The sequence below is a fragment of the Myotis lucifugus genome, unplaced genomic scaffold, assembly GCF_000147115.1.
Source record: "Myotis lucifugus unplaced genomic scaffold, Myoluc2.0 scaffold_44, whole genome shotgun sequence".
In the NCBI taxonomy this organism is placed as follows: domain Eukaryota; kingdom Metazoa; phylum Chordata; class Mammalia; order Chiroptera; family Vespertilionidae; genus Myotis; species Myotis lucifugus.
This window is the reverse complement of record NW_005871092.1, coordinates 2,795,631-2,815,301: the sequence shown is the minus strand read 5'-3', so window position 1 is coordinate 2,815,301 and position 19,671 is coordinate 2,795,631. Positions and strand designations below refer to the sequence as shown.

Sequence of the window (19,671 nt, the reverse complement as noted above, 5' to 3'; positions counted from 1 at the left end):
ATCCATTTTATTAGGAAATGGAGCCCTTAAAAAAAGTCTTTGAACTTTCCTTTTCCTGCCTTCTGCTATCATTTCCTGCCCCTAGATTCCAAACAAAGGTGAGTACAGAAACACACGGAAAAATGTACAAGATGAACTAATATTTACAAAACCAAAAGCATGTGTTCAAAACAGACTCTGGTCTCTTCAGAATATAAACATATTTTGTGAATTCACATTTTAATGCCTATTTGCAATGTTACCAATCTTTACATGCAGTGGGGGGAAAAACTATATGGAAATTGAATCATCACTTGAGTAGAAAACAATGATAAAGTGTGAAATACAGATAAAGTTCATTAAAAATTGATACTAATTTGTTTATAAAAATAAGACTTGCTAAATAAATCTAGAGTAATTCATTTTGAATTGGAAACTATTGTTTTTCTGTTGCATAATAACTACCTTATCTTGAAAAATAGCTTGGTCAAACAATAAAGTATATTGTTATCTTAAAAAAGAAAAAATAGAAGTATGTACACACGTCACAACGTGGATGAACCTTGAAAACATTATGCTAAGTGAAAGAAGCCAGACACAAAAGGACAAATATGTTATGTTTCCATTTATATGAATTGTCCAGAATAGGCAAATCGATATAGAGGGAGAATAGATTAGTGGTTGCCAGGGACTAGGAAGAGAGGAGAAAGGAAAGTGAATGCTAATGGGTGTGGGGTTTATTTTGGGGGTGATGAAAATGTTCTGGAATTAGATAATGATGTACAATTTTGTGAATATGCTAAAAATGCTGAATTATACACTACAAAAGTGTGAATGTTGTGTTATGTGAATAATGTCTCAATAAAAACAAATAAAGAGAAATATATCACAGTATAGAAGTGAGTGTCACCCCGAAGGGGAAGCAGGGTGCGGACAGGTATGTCTCTGTGGGGCGGCCTCCCAGAGAGAAGGCACCTTCCGAGCCTGGATTTAAAGGACAGCGGGGTTCATCAGACTGTGGGAAGGAAGGGCTTTCTAAGCTGAGGGAACAGCATGGGCAGAGGCTGCTCTCAAAGACAGGAAATAGTGTGGTGTACTCTGGTCACCACCAGTCCTCTGGTCGCTATGGGAATAAATCTTGGTGCCTAAACTCAGAGTCATGTTTTATTATTCATTTCTCACTGTGAGCCCCATTCCTCCAGGCTGCACAAAAGCTCTGTAAGATGCTCCCGGGTCCTATACTTGGTCAAAACGCGAGGTCAGCCACCAGTCTTCATGGCTTAGCACGGAGATGCCTTTGTCCCCATCCTCTCCCTGCCTCTGCGCTAGGCCAGGAACCCAGTGCGGATGGTTCCCATGCCTGATGCACTGTGGGAGCCACGCCTCCCAGGGTCTTGTCTCTACACACCCTTCCCAGAAGCAGGGCGGGGCTCCTGCTGCAGAGGCCTCCCATCTCCTACTGGAAGAATCACTTTCTGGTCTCAGAGCAGCTGATGTAGGGGATGGACATTTGTTCACCCCAGTAAACCACTTCCTTTAGCTCTTCTGTAAACTCCCAAAATGGTCCTCAAATTTTCTCCAGGGGTGAGCATGAACATAGTCCCCCCTGCCACAATTATGCAGTAGAGTTTCCCACATTCGGGGAAATCGCAGGGGTCAGCACATCCGAGTGCAAAGAATAAGACTCGCCCTGGGAAAACCACCTTCATGATCAGGTAAGTATGTCCTCAATTTTTGAGCAAAGACCCAGCAAGACTATCAGACTACTCCTGCTTGAATGGGAGGAAGAAAAAGGAGATGCCATAAAGAGAAAAAAGAAAAACTTAATATTCCAGAGGATCCAGCGTTATAAGGGGTCACAGTGTCTGATTGACGGGCTCAGTAAGGCCACAGGGTGAAGGGCCCACTCGAGGGTCCCTCTGAGTAGGAACTTTTGGCTTCCCAGGTCCAAGAGCGCCAAGAGGACAGCCAAGCAGAGCAGGTGAAACTGGCAGGGGTCCCCGCAGGAGGCTGGCCTGTTACCTTGGCCCTTTGTCGGGGTGGGTGGCAGGAGACATTGGAAGGGTCAGCAGTAGCAGGAGCTGTCAGCCTCTGGACGGACAGGGGACAGGACAGCGAGGGCTTGCAGGGGGCAGGTGGGGCCGGAGCTTCCTCCGAGGAAGAGGGGGTCGGGAGGGTGAGGCTGGATCTCCAAGCTGTTCCCACACACACGTGATGGGGGGGGGGAGCAGGGAGAAGCAGAACACAGAGGTGAAAACAGTTGCGGGGTCAGCTGGCCAGGTCACCCACGTTACTTTGTGGGGAGGATGTTTATTTAAGGAAAATCACTATGTTTACTCAAAGCTTTGGGCTGCAGCCCTTGGGTGGAATTATCAGTGAAAGCTGGGCTGTTAATCAATGGGGGGAGGGCCTGGTGACAGCCTTCTTTTCAGGGAGAGTGGGAGGGACAGGGGGGAGGGGGAGGATGGGAGAAAAGGGGGTGGCCGGGGCCCAGCCCTGTGGGAATAACTCTGATCTCAGGAGCCGGAAGGTCGCGTGGGAAGTGGCCTTGAGGTGGCGCCAGGGGTGGGAGGGGAGCAGAGCGTGGCGTTTCCATGGCACAGGAGTCATGGGACAGAGCTGGACGGAAATCACACTTGGGGATGCTCCCTGGCCAAGGCCAGGTTGCCCGAGGAGGAAGGATAAACTTCCTGGATGGACACCCAGACGCCAAGCCCTGGGGGAGGAGGGCAGGGGTGGGGGGCTGTGGTGTTGTGGGGCAGTGGGGTCTCTCCAGGCCATTGCCAGAACCTTGGACAAAGCCTGGACAGAGCATGTGCGCTGCGTCAGGAGCGGGAGGGGGGGCTGGGCCAGAGGCATGGCCCCAGTGACTTCCCATTTGCCCTCAACGCCACTCAGCAGCCAGCTGGGTGGAGAGAGGGCTGTGTGCTGGCCCCACTGGTGAGCAGGCTGGGCAGTGGGTAGCAGCTGATAGGGTGCTGCATGAGCCATGCACAGGCTTGAGAGGAGCCTCAGGGCTGGGAGGGCAGCTGGTCAGAGAGAGGACAGATGGAGGAGATGCCCAGCATGTGTGCCCGGGGCCTGGGCAACTAAGGCCACGTCCCCTGAGCATGGCATGGCAGAAGATCTCTTTATAGGGGACTCAGGACAGAGCAGGGCCGCTCTCACTGGCCATCTGGTCCATAGTTTGGGACAACTGTCCCGTGAGAACATAAGAAGTGATGGAAGGAAGAAAGGAAGGAAGGGAGGGAGGAAGGGAAGGGAGAGAGAAGGGAAGGGAGGGAGGGAGGGAGGAAGGGAGGGAGGAGGGACGGGAGTTGAGGAGAAAGGACCTCTCCTAATGATGACACCAGTAGCATCTACCTCATCATGGTGTGGGAGAAGGTACATGTGAAACACCAGGCCCAGGACACACTAAGTGGTTGGTAAATGCCCCTGGTGTTATGGTTATGACTGCCTTTCTTACATCCAGGCTCTCCTCTTCCCTCGCCCACACTCCACTCACTCCCCACAGGCTATAGAACAACCAATTATGGGAACCCGCTGCCACGGGTTCACAGGGCCTCAGGGCCCTTTTCCACCACTTTAGTTGTGTTATCTTGGGCTGCCTACTTAACCTCTCTGTGCCTCAGTTTTCTTATGTGCAAAACGAGGATGGTAAGGGTGTCTTATAGTATCATAAGGATGGAGTGATTAGCACGCGTAAAGTATTTAGCATAGGGCCTTGGCCCAGAGCAAACACCAGATGAAGGTTACTGTGGTGGTGGTGGTGGGCGGGGCTGGGGCGATTGGTCCTACCTGTGCTCCAAGGTGAGGTTCCCCATGCGTGGATCTGCCAGGCTGGGCAGTGGGGCCGCAGGCAGCGGGCAGACTCTCCCCTGCGGGACGTGGAGTGGCGATAACATCAGCTCTCACTGAGCCTGGAGACGAAGCTGCAGGAGGCTACTCCTCGAGGTGGGATTTGTGTTCCAGCTCTGGGCTGGCAAGGACGGAAGAAGAGCCCTGCAGCCTCCCACCCTCCATTCTCCCGACTTCCTGGGCAGATCCCGCATCTCAACCATGAAAGGTCATGAAAGGTCAAGCCAGGCGACCTCTTCAGAGAGCAGACCCCCGAAGATGCTTTCTGCTCCATAAAGCAGTTTCTTTTACAAGAAAACAGAAAGGCAATCCAGTAAGCGACCTGCCCCTTCTGTGCATCTTAAAAACCATACAAACATCATGAAATGGGGTTAAGCATCCGGTCAGGTGTCCTCTGAGGGAACGGAGAACTGGATTCTGTTCTTTTTAAGGGAAGGGGCGCCTCTCAAGGAGTTTTCTGTGGTGGTGAGTTGGCAGCTGGCAGGTGGGGGAGGGCAGCCAACGGGGCCCATCTGGCTGGGGGGAGGGGTGAAGGAAGAGGCGTGGGTGTTTCTTGTCCATCACCACCTGCAATCTCACCACCACTCCGTGTGTGGCCCCGTCCTGGCCCGCCCGCCCTCACTGGCACACTGGACTCCAGTGGGTGGAAATATTGGAAGATTCCTCACTTGCTCTCTCACTGTTGTTGTCTCTTCCTGGGTTAACCCCAATCTTAGATTCCCCCAAATAGAGCCTGAATGAGGACTTGGGTGCAGGTAATTTATGTGGAAGGTGATCCTGGGAGGGATGGGGAAAGCGAGATGGGAAAGGAGGAAAAGTCCGTAGACGGGTGTGTTATCAAACTGGCCTCTGTGGGAAGCGGGGCTCAGCTCCCCTGGAAGCACCTGAGAAGTCTTCAGCAGGCTAGCCAGAATTTCTACCCACTGGCTCCGTCCCCACTGGTGGGAATGAAGTGCTGCTGCTGCTGGCCTAGGCTCTCCTGTGGACCCTGCTGGCACCCGCAGTGTGGGAGAGAGAGCCTTGGGGCAGGAACTAGAGGCAGGGGCAGGCTGGTGGGGCAGTGTGCGCTGCAGCTGTGGGGGGAGCAGAATGGCCCAGGCCCTGCAGGATGGGCACCAGAAGCCGTCCTATGCCCCTAAGGGCACTGTTCATCTTGGTGTTCCTGGTAAATGCTTAGTAAATGTGGAATGACCAGGCCACCAGGGTACAGAGAGCCCAGTGACACAGCAATGGTGGAGTCTCCAGCTGAGAACTCTAGACTCCTGACTTTCCCTCCAGCGGGGCTGGGGGATCTCCTCCCTGCTACCCAACCCCTAGCTACGCATCAGCTCAGAGCCTCTTCAGAAACTAGACTCCGCAGAATGAAGGCACTGGACACTTTCCAGGGATCAGGCACAAGGAGGAAGTAGAATTGCTGAATCAGATAGTAACCCCCAACTACTGTGTCTCTCCATGCAAGATTCAAATTCTAGGAAGAGTGTCCGAGTGGCCTTACTCAAGTCATGTGAACACTCCGTGGCCAGGAAAGAGTGAGGCACTTCGGTGGACAGTCCCACAAATGGGAGAAGAGTGTTCCTCAAAGCAACGTTGGGGTGCTGTTACCAGCAGAAGTGTTGGTGGATGAGGGCAGCCTGGAACTGCAGGCTATAACATTGGGAATAACAGCTAACCTTTCCACTCCATGGAGTTGTGCGGCCCCCACAAAATCATGTGTGTGGCAGAACTTTAAAAAATATGAGATGCCCTCAAAATAGATATTCATGAGACCAGAGGTGGTTAACTGGAAAGAAGGAACTGACCATGGTGCCAGGATGCAGCTGTTCCTCTGAGCACTTCGAGACCTGGGCTGCCCTGACCTGCACCCAGAAATTCTGTCCCCACCCTTATACAGGAGCCACCTCTCAGATGTGCTGACTCCTTGAGCCATATCCTCATGACCAGCTTCTTCCTTCTTTGGACACCAACTATAAACCAGGTCCTTGCGTCTCCAGAATAAGACCTCCTCGCCTTCAAGAAGCAAACAGTCTAGAGATAAATGAGGAGCTATTTCTGTAACAGTCAAGTGTGATGGCTTCTAGAACTCAGGCAAGCAAAAGGCACTCAGGTACCGGAGAGGAGGGAGAAAGGGCCTGCTGATGCACTTATCCAACCAGAATTTAGGGCGGGACCCCTGCAAGCTTGGCTCTGCATTAGGTGCAGGATTCGTAGTGAACAATGCAGCCTCTTCCTATCTTGCCCGGGCAGTTCAACCTATGCCTCCACCGCCCGAGCCAGGACCTGCCCTCTCGGCTGCCTGCACCTGCAAGGAACGCCCAGGAAGTGCACCCCCTCATCCAGTCTGTTCTGACATCCCTGGCCAGAGTGAGTACTTGAAGCTTCTAAAGCTGTGTTAGTCCAGACCCTCGGAGGCACAAATACCAACATAGGATTGGACACACCAAGGTTTTACCTGGGGACATACCAATGAGAGAAAAAGAGGAGAGGGAGTCAGAAAGGTTGGGAGGGCCATCCAACGTCGATGCAAGTCTTACTGCGAGGGAAGGGCAGAGGGAGGTTGGGTGAAAGCAACTAGACTGTCCTGCCATTTCAGGAAGGCCCGGCAAGGCTGTCGGGTCCTCTGCTGTCTTCCGGAACTGGTTGACCCCGTTCCTCTGTGACCCTGTCACTGACTGGGAGCAGTCGGAGAGAAGTGTGGCCTCAGCTGTGAATGAGTTCAGAAAAACAGCAGCGGGAGCATGCAGTTAAATTCCATTCCCGTCGCTGCGGGTCTGCGAGGCTCGTTCTCATTGGGCTTCTCAAAGCACTGGGTTCTCCAAATCACACCCCCAGTTTGATGCTTAAGCAAAGACCATCTTCTGCACTCGCAAGTTCTTTTAGGTGTCTCTTGACTTCTCCACTGGCCTGTGAGCTGCTCAGGGCAAGGGTGGCATCCTAATTCCTCATTCATCCATCTGTCTATTCATCCATTTATTTTTTTCAATGCATATCCACCCATTGCCCTGGCCACCAAGGGCACAGGGGTGAACAAGGTGCCCCTCAAGAGCCTAGAGAAGGGAGAGTCATTACATACAGGGAGTTTCTAGATAAAGGTCAAGCGGGTTTCTATTTCCCCTTTCCCCAGGCCAGGAGGGATTTTCTACCACACTGAGCCGGCAGTTGTCTCCCGGGCACATCTCCTGCCCTGGGGACATGAGTCAGCCCAGGTCGGGAAGACGCTCAGCCCCGCAGGCCCCGTGATGACACAGCCCCCGGATTCTCCCGGGGAACCTGCTTCACGCCACTTCCCTGCACCCTGGGAGCAAGAAAAGAAAGACGGAGGGCAGCCTTTCTTCAAAGGAGAAAGGGGAACCGCCCTGCTCCCTGCAGGTCAGTGAGCTCCCCGAAATGCCAGGAAACCAATCTCTTTTCTTGAAAGCCTTTCAGGAGTTTTCTCTTCTCTCTCCACAGAGGAATAAAGAATGCGCAGAGTGAGTGTGGGATTGCAGACAGAAGAATGGAAGCAGTAAGCATTACGGTTTTCCTCCCCATCGAGTCGGGCTCTGTGCTAAGTGCTTTCTTTGCAGACCCTGGGCGAAGGCGCCCCGGCCCCGCCCCGCACCCTTTTACCCCCAAGCAGGCCAGCCGGAAGTCCCATTTTCGGGAGGAGAGGCCGAGGCTCAGCTAGGCATGGTGAGGGCCTTGCCGAGCTCACACCGCTCATGGGGGGGAGAGTTGAGGTCTGACTCCAGGACATTTCACCCTCAGAGCCTGTGCTCTTAACCACCTACCACTGCCCATGAGGTGCCTCCCTCTGTGGTTTCTCTTCAACTTTGCAGATGGAGTGTGACCTCAGCCATTGACAGGGGTCAGGACGTGTAAGCAGAGCAGAGTGTGGGCAATTTCTGTCGGTGCCAGCCCCCCATCTGTAGCCCCGTCACATGTAGCTGGTCCTTACACACAGCATCCCCATGTCCATAGGCTGGGGAGCCGTTGGCAGAATCGGGGTGCTGACACCAACAGAAGTGATGAACCACGTCCCTTGCAGTTTTGTGTAGGGTGAATATGGGTCCAAACCCATAGAAAGCTATTACCTCATTTTATCTAAAAAAAAAAAGCTCTAAGAGCGAGAGGACAAAAGAACCAGTATAGCCACTATACCAAGAGGGGAACAGAGGCACAGAGCTTCTGGCTGACTTGCCCAACTTCGCAGGCTCCGGGAAAGATCTAATGGAGTCCATCCTTGTCTCCTGCGGAGGCCCAGTGCTGTCTTCTTTTGCCTCTTTGTTATGTGTTCTCTGGGGAGGTCTCAGCACTGCTCTTCCGACCAGGCCACTAACACAGGATGATGCTTCATTGAGTCAGCGGCGGCGATCTCCCGGGCGGAGGTGTTCAGTGGGGGATACAGCCGTTTTCTGACACAGTTAGGACACGGGAGGGAGGCCTGTGGCTGGTGCCAGTGACACATGGTAAGCCACGCGGCCTGACCCCTCCAGGTCTGGAAATGCAGCAGGTGGGCGGGAGGGAGGTTGCTGCTAAGACCCAGGGCTCCTAGAACCTGTCGGCCCTGCTAGTATCACCCCTGGAAACGTGTGGGACCCATTTACCGTTAGCCCTTGTGACTCAGCTCGTCTTCACAGCTGCCCTGGATGCTAGTTTTAACCTGACTGCGCCTGCATGAGGCAGGGACCGCGTTTACCTGGACAAGCTCTCCTTCCCAGTATCTCGAAGCGTCTCTGCGCTGGACACCTTTCCCCTGTGGGAACCTGGGAGACAAAAGTTGGGTCTTCGGGGGAAGTGAATGCCAAGCAACCCATCTGCAAACTGATCTCCCTCTGCTCCTGACTCACGTCCTGTCCGTGTTTTGTCTTGGGATGGCCCCTGGCCCCCCGTCCGGCTGGCATCTCCAGGCCAGGGAAGAAGGTGGCCCCAGAGGCCGAGGGTTATGAGATGGAGGCTTCCACACAGGCTGGAAACTGCCCGACCCCTTTCCATCCGCTGGCTAAGTCTCTTCCTCCCCCCGCGCCAGCTCCTCCTCACGTCCCCCAAGGCAGATGGACAAGCACCCCGTCTGTTTGGCGATGGCTGGCCCAGACAGCGAGTTCTGTTCCTTCTCCATCTGGCTCCCGGTGAACTTTCTGCTGAGCTCCTTCCAGCCCCGCCGGCAGCTCCCCTGCCAGGAGGAGCCGGTGCCAGGGAGAGCAGAGGACGCCTCCCGTTGGTGCATGTGGAGCCTTCATTAGCACATCCCCGGAGTGGCATTTGCAGCCTCTGTCACAGCCACTGCCATCGAGCAGCGCGCAGTCTTCACTCCCAGACTCTCCCCCGTCTTGAAAGAGCTGACGGGCCCTGTGACTGTGTGTGTTGCCTGGGTGCCCTCGGAAAGTCACGTCACTCTTGTTACAGAGATGTTTCTCTGTGCCCTGCTCACTCAATGGCACATATAAGTGGCCTGACCCAGTTACCCTCCATCTCCCTTCTGATCTTTGGCACAAGAAAGAGCTGCTTCTAATCCACGGAGGACCCGGGAGGAGAGCATGGTGTGGAGGGGCTGGAGGTAGAGATCAGGAGACTTGGGTCCTAGTACTGGCTCTGCCAATGGTTAGGTGTGTGACCTTGGGAAAGACAACATTTCCGAAGGCCACTTTCTTCACCTACAACTAAGGGGGTTGGCATTGACACAGGCGACGGGATCTTAGAGCTCATCCAGATGTCCCTTCATGGTACAGGTAAGGAGACTGAGGTATAGAGTGGCCATTCAACCCACCAAGTCCCTACAGCTAAGTGATGTGAAGACTTGAACCCTCAGGGCAGGCTTTCTGCCTCCCGGGTTGGGTGGGATTAGATGGAAGAAGGAAGAGTTTCAGGAGAGCAAGGTCCTGGTGAAGGAATCCCACGCTTTGTGGCTGGAGGGATGACTTTCCCTTCACGTCAAAGATTGCAGAGCTAGAGCGGCGGTTCTCACCTACGGGCTCTTTTGCCCTCCAGGGGACATTGGCCAAATGTCTGGAGACAGTTTTGGGTGTTAAGACTGGGGCAGGAGGGTGGGGGGCATTTGGTGAGTAGAGGCCAGGCTGCTACAAGCACAGGACAGAGAATGACCCAGCCCAGAAAGTCAACGGTGCAGAGGTTGAGACCCCCAGTTGGACGCCTGCCTCCTTCTCTACGGCCACCTTTCTTAGTGCTGTGCACATTTTTGCTTTCTTACCTTCAGCCTCAAAGGAACTCTTTTTGCTATTGATGCTGACTTTGAAAATGATTTTTTCTTGAATATAAAAATCATCCATTCTCATTTGAGAGAATCTAGAATATTCAGAAAGGTTAAAAAAACAATCAATCCAACCACACAGACGATGACACAGCCCCTGTTACCAGCAGAAGTGTTGGTGGATAAGAGCTAACTAGTAAGAATATTTTGGTATTTAGTCATTTTTCCAGATGATCTGAGAGTCAGCAGGCAGGTGCATCAGAGCCTGTGGTCTGAGTGGCCCCAGGCAAGGCGTCTCCCTAAAGGGAAGTCACAGAGCACAAGCCGGCTCCTTGGCCGTGGGAGCCTCTGGCCTGTGGTGGGTGAGCTGCTGGGGAGACTGGTGGACAAGGAGTGTGCAGTCGGAGGTCTCAGGAGGAAGTCACGTCTCTTGGGTCTCTTGGTCGGGTGCTTCTCGACGCTTTGTGCCGAGTGTACTACACGGGCGGCCAGCGCCGGGCGGCTCACTCTGCAGATGGTTGTCTGCTGGAGGCCCAGCGTCCTCCTTCTCTTTGGCAGGAGCTGGTCAGCTGGCCTGAGCAGGGAGGTCAGGGGCTGAGCTCACCAGAGGAGGGCACCTCTCTCCTCCTGACCACCCCTTCCTTCCTTCCCATCAGGCACAGCCCTGCTCTCCAAGCTACGGACGTTTTATCAGCCTCTTGCAAGGGGTGCTCTCCTTTTGTGGTGGGGCAGCCCACGGACAGGCTCTAGGTCAGGGTTAGCGTTGTCTCAGCTCTTCCCATGAAATGATCTTGAGCAAGTCACTTGCCTGCTCAGAGCTTCGGTTTCTCCACCTACAAATCCGTGGATGACACCCAGCCTCCCGGGGCTGGGATGAGAATCACATGGATGACAAAGGGAAACTAACGTAGGTGCTCAAATCTCTCTCCTCCTTTCCGGTGGGAAAACATGTGGGAGAGGGAGGTGGGCTGGAGTGGGGGGACTGGGAGGGCCAGGCAAGGAGTGGCCCCTTCCCTCCTGTTTGTTTTTCCACCTGGAGCCCTGGTGGAGGGAAATCCCTCCGCTGGTTGCTGGCAGCCTTGCTCAAACACACTCGTCATTCACGCTGATTAAACCTCTGTGTGGGCTCAGTCAGCTTCATTCCCTTTCCCTGAGGCAGTGGAGTACAGTGGTTAGAACGGGCTTTGGCCTGCCTGGTACACAGGTGCCACCATTGTGTGGCCTGGGCCAGTTGCTCAATTTGAGAGCCTCAGTTTTCTCTTCTGTAAAGTGGGGATACTAATCTCTGCTAGGGCTGTCTGTGTGATTACATTAGATCCTGCACAGGCTGCGCTTGGCTCGGAGACTGGTATATAGGACCAGCATTCATTTTTGTGGTGGGTGTACTCATCCCTAGCCACAGACTGTGTCCGGATCTGGGCTGCCTGTCTTGCAGACATGCTCACTGGGAGAGTGTGGCTGGTTGACGGGAGGTTCCCTGGCCCACACCTGGAAGCCACATCGTTCGATGCGTGAGCCAGCTGGGTCAGCCTCGTGGCCGAGGCCCAGCAGCCCAGATGTCAGCAGAGGCCGCATTCCAGCGGCATTCCTCCTTGGCAGGAACTTCAAAACCAGAGGAAGACATCACTCAGGCAGATTCAGAACCAGATGTCAAACCCGAGGCTCTGACGCAGACTCACCTGCTGGTGACATGGAGAGCCACCAGACGCACGACTGTGCTCCTGGCCACCTCAAGGCAGAGAGGGTGTGGGGGAGAGGGTGGGGCTGAGGATGGAGGCCCATGGTGACCCCACCCCACGTCCTACCCAAAGCCCCTGAAGACTGGCTCTTTCCACCAGAGCATCCCAAGAATAGGCCTCCAGAAGCTGTGCCTTCCTCTTCCTGCTCCTCCTCCTCCTCCTTAGGAGGAAGTTACCTGGGTGGGGTGGGGGCGAGGGCCCAGCTGACCTTTGAGACTCGATCTCCCCTGGGAGAAGGAGAACTGAGAGCTCCCTGCTGCCATGGGCAGGCTGTCCGAGGCTGGATCCTTCCTTCTTGGGGGCTTTAATGGTCCCTGTGTGTGGACCTGACCCCATGCTAGGTTTACTGTTCGGAGCTGGGAGGGACCCCAGGGGAGCTCCCAGTGCAAGGGGAGGGCAGGCATGTAAACAAAGCAGACAAAGTCCATGAATTGGCAGGAGAGCCTCATGCTTAGAGGCACAGAGCCACCCTAAGGCCCAGAGGGAGTGGCTGCTGGAGTCGGAACAGAGATGAGAGAACTGGCATTGCAGTGGGTTGGGGAAGAAACCAGGAAGCGAGATGCAAAGGCCTCTGTGGCTGCTGAACCGGGTGGGGAGGGAGCTCGAGGCCTCCAATGCCTGCAGGCCCGAGGGTGAGCCTTCGCCTGCAGCCAGTGCGGCCAGAGGGAGGGAAGCAGCTCAGAGAGAAGGGACAGAGGAGGGGACAATGACCGATGCCCACTGTGTGCCCGGCACTGCGCTGGCAGTGCTCCTTTCATCCTCCAGACTCCTCTCTGCTGTGGGCGTTCAAGGCTCCGAAAACAGGAAAGTGAGACCCAGACGGGGTCAGGGACTTGCCCAATTCACCAACCGTGACTTTCGCTCTGGGTTCATCTCTCCTCTCTTCAGACAAACCAGACTGCAGGAGGACAGCCCCGCAGGCACCCGGCTGCATAGGCAGGTGCTGCGGACCAACGCTGCCTCACGTGACTGGTAGAAATTTTCATTTATTTGCTTATTTTTAACTCAGCCAAGAAACTCCAAGGAGCATCATTCCTGGAGGATTTGTTCATCCACGTGTCACGGTCTAGCTGCCCAGCCCACGGGCAGGAAGGAAATGGGCAGGTCCAGAGGCCAAAACATCTGTCCGGTGTGTGTCTCGTAAAGGTGGGGAGTGGGGCTCTGTGACTCCGTTGGGCTTGGAGGGGGTGGCCACCCGGGAAATGGCTGGAAGCTTGGACCATTGGCCTCACCCTGGTTTGGGGTGGGAGTCGGTGCTGCCCAGAGGTGCTCCAGCAGGGCCTGTGGTGCCCCGTACACGCAGCCACTCCTTGCCCCTCCAGGAGGTGCCCGCTGGGCACTGGCCACACAGCCAGGAGGCGCTGACCTGCCATCTGACCGGGTCTCAGTTGCGCCCTGGACCCCTCTGCAGTGACTCTGATCAAAGTCTGTACTTGTTGGAAGCCCAGTTCCTTTCAGGTGTTACTTTTCTTTCTGTTTCTTTGCTTTTTTTAGGCCTTGGGGGTTGGGCAGGCGACCAAAGGTGGAGATGTGCTCTTTTGCGCAACCGACTTGCCTGCACGTCATCCAAACACCGAGTTCCGTTCGCAGAGGAAGTGAGAGGTGTCGGACTGGGCCACACAGAGCACAGCTGGGCCGCCTCTGAATACACACAGCCGGCTCCGAGGAGGTGTGGACCCCGGGCTGGGGCGGGGTTGAGTCACAGCACATGCCTCTCCCACGTTGAAAATACCGGGCCATTGTCCCAGGGAGCTGGCCCCTCATGCAGATCATTTCCGACCCACTCCCTGGAACCCACAGCAAAGGAGAAAGGAAAGAGGGCAGGGCAGGGAGGTTCGGGATGGCTGCGTTGTCAAGTGAGAAGAGAGCTGACCAGGGGGAGCAGCACCTGAGTGTGGGACCCCCACTCCCCATTCTGGGTCCAAGAACAAACCCAGGTTGTATGTTGTCCAAAGACTTGTAAGTTGGGGTCTCGCCTTAATAAAAAGAGTACAGAATTATGAGAGCGAGGTTAAGTGCCCAGTGGCTGCTTAGACTGAGGGGATCACAGCACGCTGCTCAGGCCCCGCAGACTCAGGAGTGTGTCTTCAGAACTCCCTCTAGGCCAGCGGTTCTCAACCTGTGGGTCTCGACCCCTTTGGGGGTCGAACGACCCTTTCACAGGGGTCGCCTAAGACCATCGGAAAACACATATATAATTACATATTGTTTTTGTGATTAATCACTATGCCTTAATTATGTTCAATTTGTAGCAATGAAATTGGGGGTCACCACAACATGAGGAACTGTATTAAAGGGTCGCGGCATTAGGCAGGTTGAGAACCACTGCTCTGGGCAGTTTACCGGAAATGCCCACAGCACCCCCGAATCTCCCTGCCCCCACAGGTCCCTCTGGGAAAAGCCATGTCTCTTCCGTTTTCAGTAAGCGCACCCACGGCGAGACTTCAGAGCCAGCGGTCTGACCACTGTGAAAGCTGTGGGCTCACAGACATCCCCCAGGGCAGGTGCTCCTAATCCTTTTTGGGGTCCTGGTCCCCTTTGACAACTGAGTGAGAGCTGTGGACCCTCCCCAGAAAAATGCATTGTACTCACGTCCACTAAGTTTTATGTACAATTCTGGGGGTTTGGGGACCCTTTTAAAGTCTGCATATGGATCCCCTGGTCTAGTGGGATCAATAATTTTCACAGATGAGGTAACAAACTCCTGGAAGGGTGAGTGACGTGCTCAAGGTCACACAGTCCACTGGGAGCAGAATCAGGACTCAAACCCAGACCCTGGCTCCCTCCCCTCCTGCACTGTAACAGTGTTGCCTTCAGCATTGGACAGAGAGTGGGGTCTCCAGGGAGGAGCCCCTAAGTCAGGGCCCCCAGAGAGTCTTTCTTAAGACTCCTGTCTTCTGGTTTCTTTCCTAGACATGTATTTCTGCCCGGATAGCTCAGAGAGGGCAAATGATGGCACTGAAGCACACAGACAGGAAGTGAAAGGCTGCAGGGTCTGGGTTTAAATGCACGCCAAATGTAAAGTTGAGAGAGAGAGAGAGAAAGAAAGCAAACAATAGCAAGCATCCTGATAAAGAGCTTAGGGCTGCACTGTTTGATACTTGAGCCTGGGGGGACCCAGTAACAGTCACATCACACTGGGCCATGACTGAGCCCCTGTCCTCTTCCCATGTCACTCTCCCCCTTGTACCCAACTTGGGTCATTGGCAGCCTGTTGGGGGCCTATACCACATGCTCACAGGGGCGGTTTCTTCTGGCTGCACAGCTCCCCCCTCCCACAACGTCCACAGCCCACCCACCACAAGGCTCCATAGCTGCCTCCTCAGTTCCTTTGAGCCCCCAGCTAACTTAGGGCTCCTGGTACCCGCCTGGCTCTTCTCTTCCAGAGCACACGGTGCCATTGATGGTTCTGTATTTATCTGTTTCGGATCCATGTCCCTCAGCTAGACATTCAGCGCTGTGTGAGCAGGGCCTGGGCCCAAGTGGCACACGGAGACTCTCCATGGTGATTTAAATAAACGGTGGCATCTGCTGATTGGACGGGGCACCTGGAACCAACGCCTGCTGGCCAGCTCATTCCTGAAATCCTGGCCAGGCCTGCCTGCAGCGGGGAGCTCGCTTAAGCCTTTAGCTTTAGGCACAAAGGGAATGTGGGCAGGGGGCCGGTGGTGAAAGGTGTCCACCCCTCAGAGCAGGGGCACCAGCCAAGGAGGCGCAGAGGTGCTAAGGTACCAGCCAGGCTCTGGGTGTCCTTGAAGTGGGTTCTGGTGCTCCGCCCTTTTCTCTGGAGCCTGCCTCTTTGAGCTGTGAGGGTCCCCCAAACCCCCAGCCGGCCAGCTCACCAGCAGCTGTGCCAGGGGCCGTCAGCCCGAGGTCACCAGCAGAGGCAGGTATTGCAGGTGGATGTCCCCTGAGGGCGGCAGAACTGGGAACTGTTCCCTGTCCTGCCCTGGGCTGCCTGCCTCCAGATAATGCAGCTATCTTGAGAGGGCAGCCTGTTATTCATACCCAGGTATTTTTTCTTTCCTTCCATTTCGTTTGGGGTGGAGCGTATTCTTTTCCCCCCCAACTTGACACCCACTACCCCATGACTGATGCTGTGTGCCATCCTCCCAAGGGCCAGGGAGCCCCATCAAATCTTCCTTCCGCTTCTTCTCAGCATTGGGCTGATGGGGTGGGAGGGGGAGGATTTACGTGGCTGAGCAGCACTGAAGTACAACCTGTTTTTCTCCTCCTGGACTTGCTGTCTGAGGAGCAGGGGTTGTGGGTGGAGAGAGCTGATAGACAGTTTCTCTTCCCCGTTCCAGCTCCCCAGCAGCTGGGGGTGGAGTGGCAAGAGGCCAGGGCCAGGTAAATTCACCTCTGTAGGTGGGAGCCCTTGTTTCCTCTGAAACATACTGCAGCGGAGCGGCCTCCTCACCCCCCCGCCCCCAACCTCAGATGAAATAATCAGTATGAGAGTTTGCGTCTCCCCGATAAGATGCTTGCACCAATCACCTTGGCCGGGGACGAGAAATAAGCCGCCCTGGGATGTCTGGGCAGCTGAACAAAGCTGACTGGCGCTGATGGGGCGGGTGCAATGCTGGAGCCGGCTGGCTTGCCCATCATTCTCATCCTCTCCAGTTAATCATGAGGTGGCTCTCAGCAGAGTCTGCAGCCTCAGTGGATGTAAGAGGTCCTCAAGGCCGGAGTGACTAGTCTCTGGGCGTCACGACAGGGCCCGCGGCCTCCCTCCCTGCCTTACTCAGCGGGTGACTCTGCCTGTGATCACTGCCTCATGGCTTTAGCGCTTTGTCTCTGTCATAGCTTCCCGAACCTCCCAAGGCCAGTGCATCAAAAGACAGTCACCATTCTGCAAACAGTGGTTCTGCTCCCAGGCAAGTGGCAGGGTGTGAGGAACGTCAGGAAAATGCCTGAGCGGAAACAATTGGTTCTTCGTATAGCATCTAGTACAGGGCCTGCATCACAGCAGGGCTCTCCACATTCTTGTCGAATGAATGGATGGATGAATGCTGGGGATTCCTAAGGGTGTGGGAAGCAATATGGAGGCAGCTCCGCACACAGCCTCTGGCGTGTGCTGCCCAGCTCGGAACACTGGGTCTGCCACTCGCTACCTGTGCAAGCTTGGGCATGCGACTTGATCTCTCTGTTCCCGTTTCCTCATCTATACAAGGGGGATGATGATAATAATAAACAGCTGTTATGTGTAAAGCAGTTAAAATACTGCCTGGCACATAGTAGGTACATAGGAGATTTTGCTATTATTAAGACTAGAAAGATACTTATTCCAAGGAATTGAATGCTACTTTTAACCAGAGCTGTGGATTTCCTTAGATTGTAGGCATTTACCCCCCCACCCCCCAAACCCCTTCCACACACACGGACCCATCTATTGCAGTAGTCGGCAAGCTTTTTCTGTAAAGGGCCAGATAGTAGATATTTTAGACTTCACACATTACACAGTTCCTGTCACAACCACTCAGCCCGGCTGCTGCAGCATGGAAACAGCCATAGACAATGTGCAAACGAGTGAGCAAGGCTGTGCTCAAAGAAAACACTATTTACCGAAACAGGAGGCTGGCTGGAGTTGGGCCACAATTTGCCAAGCCCTGACCCACTGGGATTCTACCATTTTATAAGACTGCTCAAACCCTACCTCTTCTAGGAAACCTGCTGTGAGAGTTCCCTTTCCTCTCCCCGGACTCCCAAAAGACTGGTTTTGGAGGGGGCTTAGTGTTGTGGAAAGAACGGGCAGGAATCCTGGGTGTAAGCTCAGCCCTACCACACGACTTTGAGCAAGCACTTCATACCTCCAGAACCTCGGTTTACTCATCTGCAAAACCGGTATAAAATGCTTCACCTTACTTAGCCTACAGGGGAGTGTGAAGATCAGACAGACCAACGCACTACACAACAGGGGGGTCCGTGTGCTGCCTCTGTGTCCAGGGCAGTGCTGGGCATTCAGCACGTGCTGACTGCACTCAATCCCAGTGGTGGTGTTCAGTACAGATATGATAGCAGACATCTTGCTGTGTGTCAGTGTGTGACCGATCTTCTTGACCAGGTGGAGATCTCAGGGAACACAGGCCCAGGAAAGAGAGGACAGTGTTTCCTGGGACAGAATCTACAGAATGCTTGTCAACTTGAGGGGGAGTTGCAGTTGGAGTGCAGTGGGTCTGGATTGCATGACAACACTGACATTTTCAAAGGGATATCTGGTGAGAAACCTGTATTAATTTCTTGGGGCTGAGGCAGCACATCACCACAGACTTGTTGACAATAGGTCACAGAAAGAGCCACTTCTCTAATCTCCTTCCATTCCTGGAAATTGGACCTCACAATGCACCTCTTGCCCAGACTGGCACCGTGATTGTCCAGGGAGAGAGGTGAGCCCACAGATGCTGCCACAAGGTCACCCATGCTCTAGGGCTTTCCTGGGTTTCAGTGCAGGGGGAAAGCATGACAGCATTTTGAAAAACCCTAACTTAACTCTGGTGCCGTGTCACATATAGAAATTTTTTGATATTTGCAACCATAGTAAAACAAAGACTTATATTTTTGATATTTATTTTATATATTTAAATGCCATTTAACAAAGAAAAATCAACCAAAAAAATGAGTTCATAGGTCATAGTGTGTCATAGTTCACGTGTGTCATAGGTTCGCCATCACTGCTCTAGGGCTTTCCTGGGTTTCAGTGCAGGGGGAAAGCGTGACATCCGCTGACCCTGAGCTCAGGGACCCAGGGGAGTCGTCAGAGTTAGAGGGGGACTTGAGATCCAGCCCCTGACCAGCTCCCTCACAGTGCAGAAAGGGCAGTGCTGGGCAGGGCCACCCCGCAGGGGCTGAGTCAGAGCTGGCTCAGCACCCAAGCTCCTGCACCCAGACTCGCTCCCCTCCGTTACGTCGCCAGGCCTCCAAAAGGTGGTCTGTCCCTGAAGATGATTTTCACCAATGGAGGGAGTTTCGGCTTGCTATTTCTTGGCACATCCCTTTTTTATTTAAAAATAGCAAAGTTGCCCCGGCTGTTTGGGCTCAGTGGATAGAGTGTCGGCCTGCGGACTGAAGGGTCCTGGGTTTGATTCCAATCAAAGCATATGCCCAGGTTGCGGGCTTGATCCCCAGTAGGGGGCGTGCAGGAGGCAGCCGATCAATGATTCTCTCTCATCATTGATGTTCCAATCTCTCTCTCCCTCTCCTTTCCTCTCTGAAATCAATAAAAATATATAAAAATAAAAATAGTAAAGTTGAGCCTTTGCCGGTTTAGCTCAGTGGATACAGCATCTGCCTGTGGACCAAGGGTTCGATTCCGATCAAGGGCACATACCATGGTTGCAGGCTCCTTTCCAGCCCGGGCCCTGGTCAGGGCTCGTGCAGGAGGCAACCACTCAATGTGTTTCTCTCACACTGATGTCTCTCTCTCTGTCTTTCCCTCTCACTTCTAATCTCCCTGAAATATCAATGGGAAAATATCCTCAGGTGAGGATTAACAACAACAAAAATAATAAAAAATAGCAAAGTTGCTGAGTGGATCAGAAAAATCAATGGGTCCATTTAAGCCTCAAATAAAAACAATTCAGGCAAAATCACAAACATTTAGAGAAACTTGTCCTGGGAAGACTGCTCTCCCTGCCCCACTAAGAAGAAGTGCTGCTGAGGGCCAGAGTTGAGATGGAAGAAAGAGAAACCAAGGAAGATCTTAGCGAATGACCTTTATTTCAGGAGGAAGTGGAGTGCGGAGTTTAAACAGAGTGGGGAAGGTGAGAAAAGCTACGGAGGGAGTGCAAAGGGGACTTTCTGGGGACAAGTAAAAGGACCCACAGAAGCTGGGAAACCTCTTCTGCCTACTCATTCATGGTGGGCACTTGGGACACAGTGGTGAGGGAAAGAATGAGGCACCTTCCGGACGTC

At 53.8% G+C, this 19,671-nt stretch overlaps 1 non-coding gene across 1 annotated transcript; it reads right to left on the bottom strand.

The window, feature by feature from the left end:
* Positions 1-1,558: 1,558 nt before the first annotated feature.
* Positions 1,559-1,714, bottom strand: LOC111825880. The gene has a single exon (XR_002829106.1). It is a non-coding gene; the product is annotated as a U1 spliceosomal RNA (small nuclear RNA).
* Positions 1,715-19,671: the final 17,957 nt, after the last annotated feature.